The following is a 19,155-nucleotide window of genomic DNA, read 5'->3' as shown; positions in this document are numbered from 1 at the left end:
AATAACTTAAGAATGCTAAAAGTGCAGCGCCAACGCGATATAATGGTTTCCATATAATAAAACTTCTTTAATTGACTATGATGCTAGTATTATGTGTGCTTCAGATAACAAATTGGAACATAAATAGAATGGTAATGGCGAGTATTTTAACATTTTAAATCATTTAAGTCTTTAGAAATATGACTAAAATAGCACGAAATACAAAGCACGAAAAGAATAAAACTTCACCAAATTAAATTTGCTGAAAGAATTATGTGATTTAGAAACTCAAAAATTTTCATCCACAGATCTTTATCAAAATCATATTTAATTTTGTTATTTGTGATTGTTATTATTAATGTCTATGTTTTTTTAAAATACGTAAACATATGTACAATTGTTCTATTATCGGAAAATTCCTTTGTCAGAACATCAATCACATGGTCCTCGATTAATTCGAGCATCCGAACTTCTACACTATGTACATCTATTTCAATAAAACACATCAGAAATATATATTAGCAACAGAATTTGTAAAAAAGAAGTATTTTAATATCGATAGTTTACATTTCAAGGCGATATATGATCGAAAATAATAAAGTGGTATTTCTGAATAATAAGTACCTATGTCGCTATTGTATCATTATTCTTCGGTATCATGCCTAAATTAAAAGAAAGATAAATGAACGCAATATGTTAGTAATAGTGGCTCCTTTAAGGGTTTTGACATAGGCTAGTTTCACTGAATTAATCGTACATTCGTCGAATATTCAATGGTACGTAAATTAGCAACTCATTCGTAGAATATTCAATAGTACATAAATATTAGGTTTACATTGACGAAGGTGGACACTATTTTGGTATAAAACAATGTACTTAAACGTGTATTACATAAGAAAATTTACTATTACCGGTAATTTTTGACTTGCAAAATTTTGCTCATAATATTACTTCAATCGAGTGCAGGAGGATTTTGATCTATTCAATGTAAAATTGTAAAATTATTCAATTATAGGAATTATTTGTGCAACAGAAATCTATGACCTAAAACCTCCATCTTCTTAGTACAGCTTTTCGAGAACTAAACTAATCAATCCAATTTCTTACAAACTTCTCAATTTTATTATATAATAAGCAAATGTAATTACAAGTATTACACGCAATACAGTATATGAGAGTATATTAAATAAATAAATGTCCAGTTCTCACAAAACAAATGACTTCTATAAGTTTATTTATGATAAGAAGATGGCATAAGCAGCAGAAAAAGAAAATCTGGAACAAAATAGTGATTCTAATATCATTATTTCTATGTGTTTTCCAAGTTATGGTATTGATAGATGTTCCGAACATCTTAATTCATAAATATTATTAATACCGTCATATTATAGTTATTCTAAACAGTTACGCGCGAATTTATCTTTTCATTATGTCTAGATTTTATTTTGTTAGGAAGCATTATCCTTTTTATACATTTCAATAACCATAATTTTGTATCGAGAATAAGATTTAGAAGCATTAAATCAAACATCTGATTCAATCGAAGTTAATAATTGGTACAAAGATTACGCACGCCAAAAGTTACCAAGTTATTGCGTAAAACGATTCTGATAAGTGAACAATATTTCGTTTGTATGAGCACGGCAGTACAAATTTTCTTCTTCTCTTTCTTTTCTTCTCTCTCTCCATCCCTCGCCACTATCACCATCCATCTCCCTCTTTCTACTACCCTATCCCCACTTCGCCGCCCCACTCCAACCCCAATCGCGGCACTGTTCGTCTCTCTCAGGCGCACTTCGGGCATCTCCGTTGCTCAGCCACGCTCATTCAAGCCCGACGAGTTCCGAGTCGACTTGGCTCGATTCAGTCGCGGCCGACCCGCCACGCTGGGAGCTTTGTCTATCACGTGTGTGTTCGTGCTTCCGTTCGACGTGTCTTTCACTCGGTTACGTCTCCTTCGTGTTCAACCCCCTTTTAAAAACGATCCACAGAATTTCCTAATTTAAAACTACCCTCTGCACGAATCTAAACAAAAGAATTGAAACAAATAATCTAAAATCGGTGTGTTAATTTATTTTACTCTGTCGAGTTCTCATCCTCTGATAAGGTCGTGAAATAAAGTTTCAAATATAGTTGACATTCGCTGCATGCTGTCCACAAGTCTCGTGCATCTTTAACCCGTGCAGAAAAAGGAAAACAGGTGTCTCGCTCGGGGAATAAAAAGGGTGAACATCTGTTGGGTGCGGTATAATAAGGGTTTACGAAGCTCTCTTCGAGGGGTGTTTGAACGAATGAGTGTAGTGAAATGAGACGTTCAGTGTCCACGGTGTTTGCGGTGTTCGACCGACATCGCGACAAGCAGGGATTCGTGAACGGTGGTATTTTGTGAACCAGCGACGCGTGTGAAGTGGTGTAGAAACAAAGTGAATTCTCCTTCGTTTCGGTGTTTTCTACTCTTCTTCTAAGGGAATCAGAAAGTAAGTGAATTTATTCTCGTGTTTATCTACAGAACAGTAGTGAGACTACAGTTTTCAAGTATTTTGTGTTATTACAAAACAGTCCTGTCGGATTGGAAAGCTTTTGCACTTTTTATGGGGCGCGTCAGTAATATGAAGGAAATACATAAATACAAACATTCCCCAGGGGAAACGATAAATATTTTCATTCATCATTCAATCTAGAAATTTCAAAAGGAAAACTGTCAACGATAAAACTATCGTTAATTTTCATCGATTTATCATGTAGATTTAATTCTAGAATACAAGTGTTTATAATTTTATCGATGAAGCTTTCTTCATGTACTACAAATGATATATTTGATTATCGATTATTCAATTATATGTTAAGCTACTGACGAAATAAGAAATTTATAATATTACGTTACATGAATAAAAATTTTAAAAATGTGATATGAACATAATAAATTTCACGATTAACGTTTACGAAATTTACGAAATAATGTTTGTGTCTCTAACGTTGAAGCTAATGAATTTTTATTTCCCTGTAAGTACTTAATAATTATACAAACGTGACTCTTTCTTTCCTTCACTCGAAGGATTTTGAAATTTCTAAATGATTCATGCAAAAGAAACTATTTTCGCAGATTTAGTGAAGAAGATTGAAATAGGAAACAGATAATATGTATATGCTTATTCAGTTTAATTGAGCTACTTAGATCAAAAGTGATATAAGCGTTAAAATATTTAGTGAAACGAATTGTGGATAGAGCTAAACTTTAATTTCATATGTAAACCATAAAATAACTATAAAAGGCATAATCCTTTAGATATCTATGAATCTTGCGTAGATACTGATTTTATCTCGCTTTCTTTTGCATAAGGATAGACCACTATCTCTTTTCTAAAGTGCCCCATAATTTCTAAGAAAAAATGAAAAACAACCAATTATCACACCGATAAAATAAAGATTAGATTAAGTTAAGAATGATCTACAAATCTGAGATTTTCTTATCTGATAAGTAACTGAATTATCAAAAAATCCGTTGTTGGATGTTATACGGATATTTGAGCTACGACTTTTAGGATTTAGATTTGTGTAGTGTTTATTATCAAGAGGTTGCTGAAGCGCCTGTTCAGAGTTGTGATTAGAATAGCTGGCTACAGGAAGGGTAACTGCAGGTTTCTACGTGATGTATTACGAATCTGCCATTGATTTATTTAATTAGGGCAAATTTGTATGAGTTATTGTGTTTAAGATTATAAAAATATTAAATAAGCATGTTGTAAATGGCAATTAGGAGACAGAAGATTTTAACTTTTGCGTTATTTATTGCGGATACGTACTTTATTAGTGCTTCGATGATTTATGTTAACTGAGTAGGATTTTTACTGTCTATTTGATGTAAGATTTAAATAATATAACTTGCTTCTCTATTATTTTTATAGCATTTATATTCAAATCAGGATATTTTGAACTCGGAGCATTTTTACAGTTAATTTGCTTAATTGCTTAAATTATTCAGAATGTTTAAAATCCTTTTCGTTATTCGTTCTGTATAATAATATTATAAGAATTGTTAGAGTCAAAATAAACATTTTAATCATATGAAACTTTGTGGTTTATTGTCCATGTGTGCAATTCGAAAAATACCATAGATATTGAAAATTGTGCTTGAGATATTTATAGTCCAGATGTTTCCGTTTCTATTATGAATACTATTTAGAGTTTAGATATGTGTAGTTTCGTCGTGCTAAATTTCTCCTCATTCGGTCGCTGTGTTCAAAGTTGTGACGAGGTCATTCAAATTCGTAAGCTTGCGTTATTTACTTTGAACTTGTTTCTAAAATCTACTACCCTCAAGGCTTTCAGTGTTTCATCCAAATTTATCTAAGCTTGAAATATACTTAAGATCATTCGGTTTTACATGTGTCTTGTATTTAAAAATTTGTATATAATATATTACAAGTATGTATTTTTTGTTTTATAATTGTTCCACTACTACATGAAATTTATGATTCAATGGTATTTTTTTTAGTAATTTTTAAAAATCTTTTATCCGATTATATTAGATATATTTGAATTTTGTTATTATCGTTTGAAGAACGAAATGTATTACATAATATTGCTGTTTGGAAACATTTATATTTTCCAATGTAATAGGTGTATGACATTTATCAAGTATGGATATGAGTGAATAAGTAGATAGTAGTTATTTGTTCACCATTAAATTACTTTTTCTTTTATTGGCGTATTACAACTCATACGTTTCATGTATTATTATTATTCGTAGTTCTTCGTAACACTTCTTTTAGGTATATTTAGAAATAAAATATTTAATATTCGGTTAAAATTCTTTAAAAATTGTATTACGCAACCAATAATATAAAATAATTTATTGTATTTATTGTAGTTTGTGACATCCATTTGGCAAGTAACACTGTATCCAAATAAAAAAATGTTTGAAATATGGCATGAATAGTTTTGACATACATACAGGGAGGTAATTTGATATATTTAAAATATTTTATCATTTTTAGTAAAATTACTTATTTAAGAATTAAATTTCTATAATTTATTTTCCTTACCGACATTTCAAATATTTCCTTCTGGAAGTTATATACAGTTAAGTATTCGTATATTTTACACATATACATTTCAAAAAGCATTACTACTGCATTTATTCCTAACTATAATTATTCTAATATCAGTATCTCAGTTAACGAAATTTAAAGTTTAATGATTAATTTTGTACATCCATCCATCTTATAGGTTAATTAAAACGAAGAAAAAATCTTATATCATGAAACATATTGTTTAGCAATATTATCATTTTTAGAGGAAAAATTATATCATATATAAATGCTAAAAAATATATCAATTCAGCTATATTTATTCCTTCGTACAATATAAGTACCTTAAAAAGTTAGAATATATTATGGCAGCACTTATACGTGTTTGCACCTTATTCCACTAAAAAAATCGTTCTATTTTAGCATACACTTTGTTTGTCATCTCAGCTCCTAATTAACAGTATTATAATGTTCATCACAATTGTCAACATTAACAGAAATAAATATCATCAATCGCAATTTTGACGTAAATTACGAATGTCAATATTATTAATTGAAACTACCAAGTATTGATATTTATAGAGTTTGCACTAACAGCTAATTTCAACACTAAAATTATGAACATTCGGCATGAAGAACGGACCAGATCGTTTTCACGATTTAATTATCGCGTTAAGGAACGGAGGAACGCAGGTTGGTCGATCGATCGACACCGATTAGGGGAATTGGGCTGTTTTAGGGAAGCTCTCCGTGAGAAATGTGATCGAGTTCTGACCAGTAATTCAGTCGCTGATGTGGAATTCAGCTGGTTTTAGGGATAGGTTCACAGTGAAGACAAGTTTCGGTGGTAAAGCGATGAATCTGAACCATTCATTCGGTTTTCCAATAGTCGAACGCTTTTTGGTCAACGGTTTGCCTACTAGCAGAGATGCTTTCACGTCGAGGGCAAAATTTCGAGGGTACTTCGACGAATCGCTTAGTCAATGTGGCAGGTTTAATTTATTTCTTCATTGAGGGAGAATCGAATGAATGGGAACGTAGAATCTACAGAAAATTGAATATTTAAACACGTCTTGCTATTGCAAATATAGATGTACTAAAAATAATGTAAAGTAAAAGTATGCAATGATATACGAAAATATTCTGCCTGAGGGAATTCACACGTCTTCTTCTATAAATATGAGACAAACGAAATAAAAAAGTAAAGGGAGAAGAGTTAGAAAATGAAAGAAGTGTCAAAGAAAATATATAAATATTTGATCAATTTTGTTACATTTGACAAAGATATGCTCATCCAAGGGCTTTTATGCATCACTATCGATTTATTAAATATATAGATATATAAATAATGTTCTATCAGAGATGAAGAAACATTTGTCAGTAAAGAAAAATGATTCTGAATAGAAAATATTATGTAGACATATAATATTTAAAGTTAATAAATAAAGAAATATCACTTTCAAAGGTGTACAAAATAAAGTTGCTAATTTTCGTCAATATCGATTTGTTTCGTTGACATAATAAATTCTTATTATGGAACTATTAATTTTGTAAATATGATATGTATTTTATTCCGTTGAATAGGATTGGAAATTTTTAAATGTAGAAGTTTGAATATTAAATAATTTGTGTATACAAATTGTGAACAAAAGAATGAAATTTTGGAGCAATTATTATATATATATTTACAGCTATAATATTTTACCAAATGCCCTACTGGACAAATTGTAAAATTTAAATAAATAATAAAAAAAACATTATATATAAATATAATTTGTACCAAGCACGAAAACTTGTTGAAGGATATAAAATGAAAAACTTAAGCTGAATTCAATTTCTAGAAAAAATGGAAAATGTGCAATCAAGATCGATGAAATTAAAATCCATAGATCGTATTTTATTTTTATTTAATAACCGAATTACTGACTGCACTTTGCAGAAAAGAGAAAAAATTGGATATTTCGTCAATGAAAAGTTGTCAATCAAGATTTCTGTAAAGAATCGAGTTTCATTCATTTTGTCAATTCAAAATCCTCTTAATTAAAAAATGAAACGAATTTGATTTCGAAGGGAGCTGAATAATTTCACTGGAATCACGGAATTTTAGTACTAGTTGCAATGACTTTAAGTAGATTGATTCAAGTTGTTAATGCAGTTAGAAGGAATACGCACGTTTCAAGTGGAAGAACTATACGAGAATGAAACTCGATCAATGGTTCAATTTCAACGAGGTCAAATTGAATGAAGCTCGATTTATTAGTAGAAGCAATCGATTTTGCTCTATTTCTTGGAGAAAAAGGATTCGCAACGTCGACAGATTTCGAAACGCAATTAATTCTCGATTATCTCCCCAGATTTACCAAGTTCTGCCATTCTATGTTCGAAGCGTTTCTGATGACACTAAGCGATATCTGCATTTTTATTCAAGAAATTTACAAAGTGATGTCTATTGAGATTTCTATTATGTCGTAAAAATATTTATAAGGAAAAGGAAACGTTTTATTACAATATAGTTGAAGTATTATTATAAATTCTTATAATGTAGATTTATTCAATTACACTCACTTTTTGTAATATTTACATGGTTATTCTGGTGAAATTTTTTAATTTTTATTTCGTTGCAACTGTATTTTTAGTTGGCTTTAACGTTGCCTTAACATCAAAGATTTAGATTCGTTTGTATCTAAGTCGGTAATTAAAAATTTTGTAATTTACAACCTTTGGTACAGTTCTGATGTGAATAGAGATCGTGTGCAATTTATTACGTTTTTAATCTGAATTCTGTCTGAATTCGCTCTCAATTTAATAGGCTATTCATATTGTTCGGCAGATTTACTATTCCTCTCACAGCGTCGCATCGCATCGTAGTTTTTGCGTTCGTTGCATATGAAATTTTCAATTTCAGAAATATATAAGTAAGTCATTTAGAATTCATGATTATAAAGTGTTGTTAAATGATATTTGTATTACATATCAATTTGAAATTTGAAGTTAGCCGAGTACAATATGGTCGGAATTTTGGTAATTGATTTATTATGAAAAGATATTAGGGATTGTGTGTTAGAACAAATCACGAATCAACGTCACATTTGACATTTTTATAGAATACCAAAAGCTACGTGAAGAGAAAAGATAACCTGTTGTTGGTGTGGCAGATTCAGATTGGGAAATATCTATATCGACAATAGATCAAGGAAAAATTTTAATTGTAATAACTATAAATTTGTTTTACAGTGAGCAGAATTGTTGTGTGATGGGATTGAATCTCCTGAACCATATTTTAATACAATTTCCAAGAAGCAATATATATTGAGTTTAATTAAGAATTTGGCTATCTCATTTGCAAATAATATTAATGATTAATAATTAAGCAAGAAAAAAATTAATAGTTGACATCGGTAAATATAAAGAAATACGTGTTTATCAAATATATTTATTCTTGTCGAAATTACGATAGAGAAATTGAATGTATATTTGAACAGAGTAGCTGAATTTTTTGTGATATACAGTACATATACTGTAAAATATTCGGCTGGATATGCAAGCATTCATTTCGCCCAATGGACACAGAGTATGTTACAGTAGTACAATAGTTAAATACAATTTTTACAGAATGAAATTAACGTGTATATTTATTATTATACGAATTTATCGGCTAATAATAAAATACATGAAAAAATGAGAATGAATAAACACAGCTTTCATCAGATGCGAGAAATCTATAATTTATCGATGAACAAATTTATTGGTGGGTTATAAAATACGCCAAAAAATTCATATAAATAAACGTAATTTTTAGAGAATACGAGAAACCTATGGTTTATTAACAAATAAATTTATCGACAGAAAATGAAATACGAGTTAAATTAATATTAAAGCTCAGTTAATATAATATGTTGTAAGTACCGTGTTTTATATATTGTTTCATTCCTTTATTTTTCAATATTTCTGCATAATAAAAATCAGTTTGATATTCTATATATAGAATACATTATCAGAATCGTGTTTTACCGTTATTAAACGAAACAAATTGTATCCCATCCTAAATAAGTCGCATGAAATTTGTTCAACCGGAATCGCGTGAAGCTTTATTCGAAATAATCCAGTGATATTTGCTTTTTAGAGGAAATTCCCGTTCCTCACTCATACGCGCGCATATTTTTCAGCCTGGAAACGTGGATTCATTCCTCGCGGTGCTTCTGAAATTATGGGGCGACGAGAATTCGAACAATAAAATTGCTATGGAACATTGAAACCGTATACGCCGTTTATATTTACATTTTGAGCTTCGTAGACGTCACAGTTCCATGTGGAAGGATTTCCGTTTGTTTCTATTATTCGCTGGATCTTCCGTCATCGAAACAGTGAATTCGAAGAGTTTATTGTGTGTTTGATATACAAATACTGTGGTTTATCGTTTAAATAAACATTGAAGCTACAGAAATTTTCATCTATAATGTGTCTTAAACGCCTTATTGATTATTTTGAGACATTTAAAAACATTTGAGTATTCTAGGAATGTTTTTGGACTAGTATTGTTGGTGGGAAAGTACGATATTATTAATATTATTAATACATTATTTTCTCAGTTCAATCCAATATTATATAGTATTGATACGTCATATTTGTCAAGATTTATAGTAGTGGAAATGTGAAGAAATAATTAGCAAAGAGGAAGCAATTACTTGTAGAAGATCCTTGATTGCTTTATTATACTGTGCATTATACTGTGTGGATCTTTTTAAAAATCGGTTTCGTAATAGAAAAAGCTTATAGTAATGTTGTAGAATAAACAAAAATGTGAGATTTAAAATGGCAGATATTTTACAGTAAATTGCCGAAACATTAATTCTCATATTGCAAGAAGATACCTACTTTTCACTTACATAAAACTTTCAATAGGACAAACGTTCTTTTATCAAGGTAATCTTTTCAATCAGTACAACGGTTAGTCGTATAAATCGAGTCGTATAAATCGTTGAAATACTACCGGTTCAATTAACGAGTTTGCTCAGTGCTCGATTAAGGATGTTCAGCTGTAATTTTTTATTCCATTATAAAATTAAATTATATTGTTGTGACTTGATGGTGGAGGTATTTAAGTTTTTATGATTTTAAAACGAATGTTTCCATTACCGATAAAAATACTGAAGTATTTTAGTAATATATTTTAACGTTGAGCTTCTGATAATTTCGAATGTAAAATTATTTTATAATATTTGCTTTATAAAATATCAATTGTGCATTTGGGATTGAACAAGTTTAACCCCCGATAGGAGGAAAATAATATTTTGATTGTATATAATGGTAGTACATGATAATACAGAGATAAATAAGAAATAGGACTAATAGAGTAGCAAAATATAAATATATGACAAAAAATTATTAAATTATTATAATTCTAATTTTATCATGAGTCAACAAGTAAACAATGAAAAGATTGTATAGAATTTTTCAAAGTTGTTTACTATCTAAGTATTTACATAATGGATATTTAATGTCAAATTCTAATTACAGATCACAATCCGATAATTTTACAGCCTTTATGATTGTAATGACGCATGATCTCATAATTTCATAATCTTGTGCTTAAACCCTATAACCTCGCGGTTTCATGACTTCATAATTCTTATAGCCTCATAGCCTTAAGGTTTCATAATTTCATACCTTCACGACCCCATTGTTTTATAGTTTTCTGTTTCATGGTTCCATAATTGTTTCATTTTAGAATCTCATAATCTGGTAATTTCATTGTTCTATTGTATAATTTCATACATAAGACTACAATATTACGCTCAACATCGTCTCATAATTTTATAGTTCCTTATTTTTTTATAGTTTTATAATTCTAAAGTTCCACAGTCTTACAGTGTTGTAATTCAAAAGGCCCATAGTCTCGTAATCCTATAAACCAGCAGTTTTCAAGCTGTGATATGCATATGAGAAATAGTTGAGTGATATGTGGATAATAAAATTTATAAAATATACGCTATAAAAATGTTATCTAAAAGTTTGTGAATGTTCATTGTACGGTTGTCTCAGTATTAAATAACTATGTTAGAGTTTAGTTCAAGTATTCAATTATTTTATTAGAAACGAAATAAAAATATATGATATGAGTAACATAAATATATGACGGTAACCCAATTAAATGTATAGTCTTCAATTCCTACATACAAGATATATATTCCTTAGTGAGACTGAAATTTATTGTGGTTTTAGTGATATGCATTTATGAGATGGTTGGGAACTTCTGTTATAATCTCATGATCTCAGAATATGCCTTATTGTAGTCTCCGTGGTTTGATGATTCTGTAATATTATGGTACCATAATCCCTTTTCCCATTCATATTCCGTACGTCAGCAGGTGGCGTCGAACTATCTCACAAGTCACATCGTCGACCGATGCCATCCTAATAGCGAAAAACGATGACATTGGTTCGGTGTCGTGTCGGCAAACAATTTTGTTTACCGAGTGGACTCAGGAAAATTCTGTTTAGCAAATAAGATCGTATCACACGATGCGATACTGTTTCGCGTGACAACTGGAACAAGCGTTCCCGGCCATTTGTTCCGAGCGCACCTGTTCTATATTTCTTTTGCGGCCCGTAATGCGGCAGTCGACGTGTCCTGTTGCGAATCATCGTTAACCTTTTAGCTGCGACCACCTCTAAATCGAAATTATTTTCCATGTGTGACACGATATTTGCGCATCAGTCGATCAAGTACATTAGAGCTGTTAAATTTCCCGTCACATTTGATGATCCGCACAAACAATGAATTTTTTACGATGATACAATCTCTTCTGAATTTATTATGTAATACGCGTGAATACAGTGATCGACATTAATATTCGGACACTCTCTGAAATAATAAGTTTCCTAACATTGGACCAAACGACCTGAGTATTTTTGAGAAATTAGACGAATTAGTTTACTGGATGACACGTAACAGAGTCTTGAAAATATTGCAACTGGTTGAAATCGCGAGGGAAAATGTGAAAGTCTCTTTTTACTACTTTTTTATCTGAGCCTGCAATGAAAATTTAGACAATGCTTCTAAAATTAATTGGTAATATTAAGTGACAAAAATTACTAGTGAAATACTAATAAATGGAATACTAACAATGTGTTCTATTATATTGTCCACGATAATTACTGCAATAAATAACTTTGATGCGACTCTAATTTGTTTAATATGGTACCTTTTAATTTGGAAAGAGAAGGATTTATGAATAAAATGTTTGTGTGTCGTATTCTATATTTCTTAGGATTAACTTTAACTTCTTCGGTTATTGAAGACTGAAAATATTATATAATTGGTGTTAGAGGTAAACATTTTCAGTATAAGCAAGTACGGTTAGTTATGTTAATTTTGATATTCACATCGTTTATTATCTAAAATGCTATGGACTTTTAATTATCTTCATAAATCTAAGAGGAAATTAAATGATAAAAAATGTATAAAATTTCCTTAAATTTGTTTACTTGTAACACACTACTCATAATATATTACTTTTGGCATCTACGTATGCGTACGTTGTTTATTATTCGAAGTCTATAAACAAGTTACGTTATGATATAGCAATGACAAATGGTAAAACTTCCCAAGTAAATTCCAAGTTTTAACAACTTAATTATTTTTCTAAATATTCCAAATGTACCTGCATGTGCCAAACGTGCGGTTTATATTACACTATAGACATCTTTTACGAATATATTATGTGTATTATATGAAATATTTTGAAATTTTATTAACATCGTAATAAGATAACATGAATGTCAATAGTCAATTTCTAAAGAAAGCTGAAAATTTACATGAGCATAGTATTCATTGCACGTATACGATTTATTCGAAAAGTCAGTTATCCATTATATGAATAAGATATTTTGGACCATTTGGGATTATTTTCAGAAATAAATGTATGTTTACAACAACTGTTCATGCTATGCACTAATCTTCCTGAAACGAGTGTTCGTATATATGTAGTAAATAACGTGTATTTCCTACATATATTTTCGAATTGGTTTCAAATTTTACCAGTATAATCATGACAGTCACATTTCATCACGCTAATGAAATTTCAAAAAGTGTCATATTACACATAATATATTCATAACAATTTTCGTGGTAAGTATTCAAGTATTTTTGTGAGTCACTGTACATATGACACATTGAGAGCAAAAGTGCATTAACCCCAATATTCAGCAGACTGAGTTATTCGTTGATTAAAATAGATGAACAGAAAATATTCAGTGCAAGGACTGATTTCGCTACATTATTTAAATTTGATTTGGAAAGAATAAATTTCTCCACATTTGACTAATATTCAAATTAATTAATTAATTAGAATAATTAATGCTTTTATCTCACAATCAGAAAAGATATGGTTTTGCCTATTTTTTCTTATAATACCTCATAGTTTAGTATTCTATTTATTATTCTGAACAGTATTATAATCATTGTGGATATCTAAGCTTCTCAAAGCATAAACCTTACCGTATTAAATATTTTTATTCGAACCTTCCTCTTTATGAAAACTTATGACTGCTAGAAAATTCCTGTTTAACGGAATACACATACAGCGAGGGACAGAAATATCTGTGCAATTCGTTTATCGCATGAATAAAAGCAGAAATATTTTCCATATTACTAATGTTCTGTATCGACACAATGTTACAATTATGTGAATCTCGTCTCATAATTATACTACATAAATACACTATAAATTATAATACCAAATAATTTAATTGACGTTTGTTATTTTTATTCATTATTGAAAGAGTCTCTATAATATACAATTTAATAACATAGTATACTCTAGTTATATGTATATTTTTGTCTGTCACTCTGTCTGGCACTATAATGAAATAAACTATAATAGTAACTTTTATTTAACGAAAATTCGTTTTACGGAACCTGTTTAGATAGCTTGGAACATTGTTTTCCTCGTAAAAAACCTGGTGCTCTTTTAAAGTGGTCGATTTATCAAGAAGTCGTCGTTGGAGAACCTCCTTCACAGCTCAGAATTACTGAACGTGTGGTATTTAAAGGAAGATCGTATAGACGATTTGGTATAAGCTCGATTAAATCAACCTGACGTTTTTCTTCGCCCCTATTGCCAACTTATTTCGCGCTTTCCACGCTAGAAGGAATAAATAAAGCGCGCAATTCAATGTTCTTTGCTTCATTCAGTCAAGTGCGACGATGTAGATTATTTCTTTGAGGGTATTTCATCGATTGCGAGGTATTGTTCTCCTTTGTTACTCGTATAACAAGCCACCATGCCTTTATTTTCTTTTTTTTTTTTTTTTTTAGTCTCTGTCGTTCCTTTGAGTCTGTTCAGTGGATGCGGGAGTAGAATGGGGAATTGTAAGTAGATCTTGTGTTAACTGTACTGTCACTAAATAAAAAGTGTTACTTGGAAATTTGCAACTTGTATTTGTTTTATAACATTCAATGTTTCTTTCATTTTTATGAGACTAGATAAAAAATTTGCGTTACGTTAGTTAGGTTTAAGTATTAGGTTGTCCGAAAAGTTTCTTTCGTTTTATGAGGAAATAACAGACACACAACGTAATAGATATTACGACTGTTTTTAACTACTTTGGGATCAAAATAATTGCAAATTATGTTATAAACAAATATAAATTTTGTAATTAATGATACAGTTTTATCTCTGAAATGAATATTTTTATATAGCTTACATATTATAGTCACGGTTTTTAGTTTTTGTACTTTTCTATGAATTGTTTTCTGTCTCAGAAAATATATATTCATAGATCTTTTCCTTTCCTTCGTAAATCTTATTAATCTGAACAATGCAATATACCAATTTCTTAAGTATATGTGTGGATATAATTAACTCAGGGTTACAACTGCTAAACTATATATCTTACATTGTGCTTTTCCACTATGCGACAAACTGAAATTGACGTTGAATAGTACAAAATGGACGAACTCGAATCCCATTAGATACGTTTTGGTTTATTCAATTTAAAAAAATTTTTAAATTATCAAATATAGATACTAACGTTATTTCTATAATACATTGTCTATAAAATAATGTATGAAATCTTCTTCAATTTCATTAAATTTTGTAGTTACTGACACATATAATAAATAAAGCTACATACATATAACAAATAAATATATCTTCGAATGTTACGTGTATTGATTCGAATTTCAGATGTTTGTTGATTAAAGATATTTGTATCTTCGATTGTTCATACAATTTCTTGAAAATGATTAAATTTATACACTTTACTGTTCGCGTGTGTCTCATCACTGTTACGAAAAATAATTATTTAACTTAATAATGTAACCAGCAAGTGCACTAAAAGACTGATAAAATGCAGCTTAAGCCATCAGATACAATAGGCAGATTTTCAAAGAGTAATATTAAAGTGATACGTAACGGGGGAGGCAATAAGTTCATAATTCGCTGATAATTGTCAAATCAAGAAAAACGGTTTTTCATATTAAGCCAAACACAAGTAAGGAAGGGAGAAATATAAGGTAATGAATGTCTTTTGTTACTCTCACTAAATTGTAATAAAATCGCAAATCCTCTAGCATTAAATATTTCATTATAATTTCCAAAAGGTCTGCAACATACATTATATAAGGTTTCGGAACAATTCGAAGCTATTACTTTAAACGACTTGTCTTACATTTCTCAATCTCAACGATAGTCCAACTGATTTAATATCTCGTACCGTTCTTTTTTCCCATTAGCCTCGAGGATGTTCTAGGATAGAAGAAACGCGATTTACATTCTAAGACGTAGCCAAGATTGATGCACCGTGCAAGGTTAACGTAATTTCGATTGTGTAACGATATGTATATGCTATAAGTAAGAAATTGAAAATACGTGCTGTGAATTAACTGATTTCAGATAAAAATGTTATGGATGTTTCAATACGTGTATTGAATAACCGATCGATAATATTTTAAAGTTTTATTTTAAACTTCTAACAAGTGTACTAATAACAAATTATCTACGTAATAACACATAAATGTTCTATTATTGCCATAATAAAATCTTAAGATTAATAAAAGGGAATCTTTGGAAAATTCAAAGAGGCATAAAAAATTGTTAATATTTATTACAGTGGTATTTTCCTTTTCTTTCTTTTGTCTTAATTTAATTTTTTAAATGTTAGTTAATATGTGTTCAGTTTGAGATTTTAACATGAGATAAGTTAGACATAACGTAACTGTAATATTATTCATTTATTTATGAAAGTCTTTTATTTAATTAAAAACTATCATCGGATCAATTGCATGATTATTAGCAACAGGATCGAATATTGTTATACTGTTATTTTGTCAATTATTCTGATTCCTTTAATGAATTGAAGACGATTATGAATTTTATATGAAAGTAATGTAAATATTTTAATGTAATTCATTTGCGTTGAATGATATTTTATCACTAGATTACGTTATGTAAGTGTCTCATCTTCTACCAACGTAAATGTTTCGAAGCGAGAATATTCCACCAACGTCGTACATTTTCGCGACTCCTGTCGTATACTTAGCATTTTTTAGCTTCTGAAGTATTATATTTTCTGTTTTAGTAATTAGTATTGTATGTTTCTATTTTTATGCTACTATACAATAGGTGGTGATATTGGAACATAAAGCCAATGTCATGCTAAAGTGATAAAGAAAACATTGTTCAAATAACAGAGCATTAGGATGTTAGATGTTCGAATGCGGAAAGCTATGTTGTAATTCAATGAATTGCATAATTCCTGTGAACTACGATTCAACGATGAAAAAAGCGGAGAAAAACTGAGATTGTTTTAAGAAGCAAAAAGTTGGCATTATCTCTAGCATTATGCATAAGCTACTAACGTATATCAATGTAACATGTACATGATAGATCGAATAGAGTAAAATGTTTGAGAAGCGAAAGAGTTTAATATAGAAATGTTTGAATAGTAAAACATTCAGATAGTGAAATACTTGAACAATGAAACATTAAATTAAATTATATTAAACATTAAAACGTTCGAATTTGAATCGAATATTAAAATAGAACTAGTAGGTATAATAAAAGATATAAGATATATAATAAAAATAGTAGAACTTTTAGACAGGATGGGCATTATTAGAATGAATTTTTATTCAAATAATTATATAGGTAAAATGTTTATTTTATTTGTTATATGCTTTGCTATTTTAACTTAAATAACGTTATTTAAATAACAATGTATTTGTAAAATAAATTGTTTGAATATTTGTTATTTTACTTGATATATAGATATTCATTATTTGATTTCTTCAAGGAAATATAAAGATGTTTATCTATGGTATACGGAATTCCAACTCTAAAGTTCTAATACATAAGTCTGGTTTATATATTCCTTCTTGAATTTCTTATCTTTTACGTAGGTTGATCTAATGAAATATTCCAATACGCAGTTGTCCCTAAAATAAGCATTTCATGCCAATGAATATGTATTGCATATAAACGAAAAACAATTATTTATTTTCGTTTATCTTCTGTTATTACGTGGAATAATTAAATATTTGGCAAATACATTATTTGAAGGTAATCTTTCTCAAATGAAACCTTATAATTTATTTGCAAATAACGTTATTCACAAATAAATTTATTCGTTATTCTGCTTGGGATAATTAATTGGTCTTTTTATGTATTATTCCTCATTTGAAATAAAAAGTGCTCAGTTCCCCTGTCAGACAGTAGAATATTTACATAATGAAACGTCTGAAACAGTAAAAGGTTGGAGAAGGATCCGAGAAATAGGAGAACGTTCAAATGTGAAATTTGAATAATATGTAGGATATTTAGACGCTATAATATTCGAATAATAGAACATTTGAATAGTGGAACAATTAAACAATGAAATACTAATACGAGAGTATCAGAATGTTTGGATAACGTAACGTTAAAATAGTAAAACGTTGAGACAATTAAATATTCGGATAGCGAAACGATTGAACAGTAAGGCCTTGATCATACAGAGAGCGACCAAACATGTGATGACAAAGCGGCAGAAAATAAATCAAACTCATAGATTTATAGGAAATAATTCATACAGCAACTGAGCGGCAGAGTTCACTGCTCGCCACTCTTTGTATGATCAAGGTCTAAGATGTTCAAATAATGGAATATTTAAGTACTGGAAGGCCAAAACAGCAAAACATTTGCACAATAAAATATTCAAGTAGCGAAGTATTTAAATGGTACAATATTAGAATAGTGGAATTTTCATACAGTAAAACGTTTCATTAGTGCATTGCAACAACATCTGCATAGTAGAATGTTCGAATGGTACAACGCTCGAATAGGAGAACGTCGGAATGATAAAACATTTGCATGGTATAACATTGAAATAATGAAATGTTTGTCCAGTACAATTTCCAAATAGTGAAACATTGTAAAATGTTTGGACAATAGATATTCGAATAGAAACCATTTTTATTTTAAAATCCTATTATTCTAAAATCCAAGTAATCCTTGTACTCTCCATTTACCTTTAAAATTCAATGTATAACCTCTCCCAAAAACTAGTGATTTGTTAAAGTGCGTAAGAAATAGAGAAATATAGAAATACGAAATCTCAAATAGATTGGAACTTAAACGCGACAGATCCGAATCCTATGTGAGTACTTTGACGAAAGAAATGAAGAAAGTAGGGCAAAGTGGGGTATAATGGAACACGTAACTTTGGATTGTAATTACAAAAAATCAGAAGGCAATAGAGCCATAGGGTTTCAATAGGAGTTTTAAGCAGGCCTTTAGGCTAAAACGATTAAACACTTTGTTAAGAAAAGTATTTGGCTACGAAGGAAAATAAGATTTTTCGGAAATCTAGCAATATCCGCTTCGGCCAAGTGGTCTGGCAAAACGGAACACTTATTTAAAACCATTTAAAAGTGCAAAACCTTTATTCTTATCAATTAAAAATAAAAAAGTATATATATATATGTCGGAGATGAAAGAACACCGGAGCCTTCCTTGGGAACCTTGGGAAAATCCCGTAATATTGCAATTTAGATTCTACCGTAGCCGTAATTAAACAATTATCATTCAACCTGAGTGTACTTATTTGGGATCCGTGACAATGAGCTTGGGATCGAGGCGACAACCAGTCGCCAACGTAGCCGCGG

General features: G+C 29.8%; 1 protein-coding gene across 11 annotated transcripts in view; it reads left to right on the top strand.

Annotated features, from left to right (window-relative positions):
- The first annotated feature begins 1,837 nt into the window (after positions 1-1,837).
- The window catches only part of LOC122569956 (octopamine receptor beta-2R-like), a 172,310-nt gene continuing 154,992 nt past the window's right edge, over positions 1,838-19,155 (top strand). For 8 of the 11 annotated variants that reach the window (XR_006317636.1, XM_043731655.1, XM_043731656.1 and 5 more), the window contains exon 1: positions 1,838-2,456. The gene's annotated coding sequence lies outside the window, so the exon portion shown is untranslated. Of the gene's footprint in view, positions 2,457-14,328; positions 14,383-15,747; positions 15,823-19,155 lie in introns of all 11 variants that reach the window. The other 3 variants (XM_043731657.1, XM_043731653.1, XM_043731654.1) reach the window with 2 other exon arrangements.

The sequence above is a fragment of the Bombus pyrosoma genome, linkage group LG8 (assembly GCF_014825855.1).
Source record: "Bombus pyrosoma isolate SC7728 linkage group LG8, ASM1482585v1, whole genome shotgun sequence".
NCBI lineage: Eukaryota > Metazoa > Arthropoda > Insecta > Hymenoptera > Apidae > Bombus > Bombus pyrosoma.
This window is presented reverse-complemented; position numbering and strand designations above follow the sequence as displayed.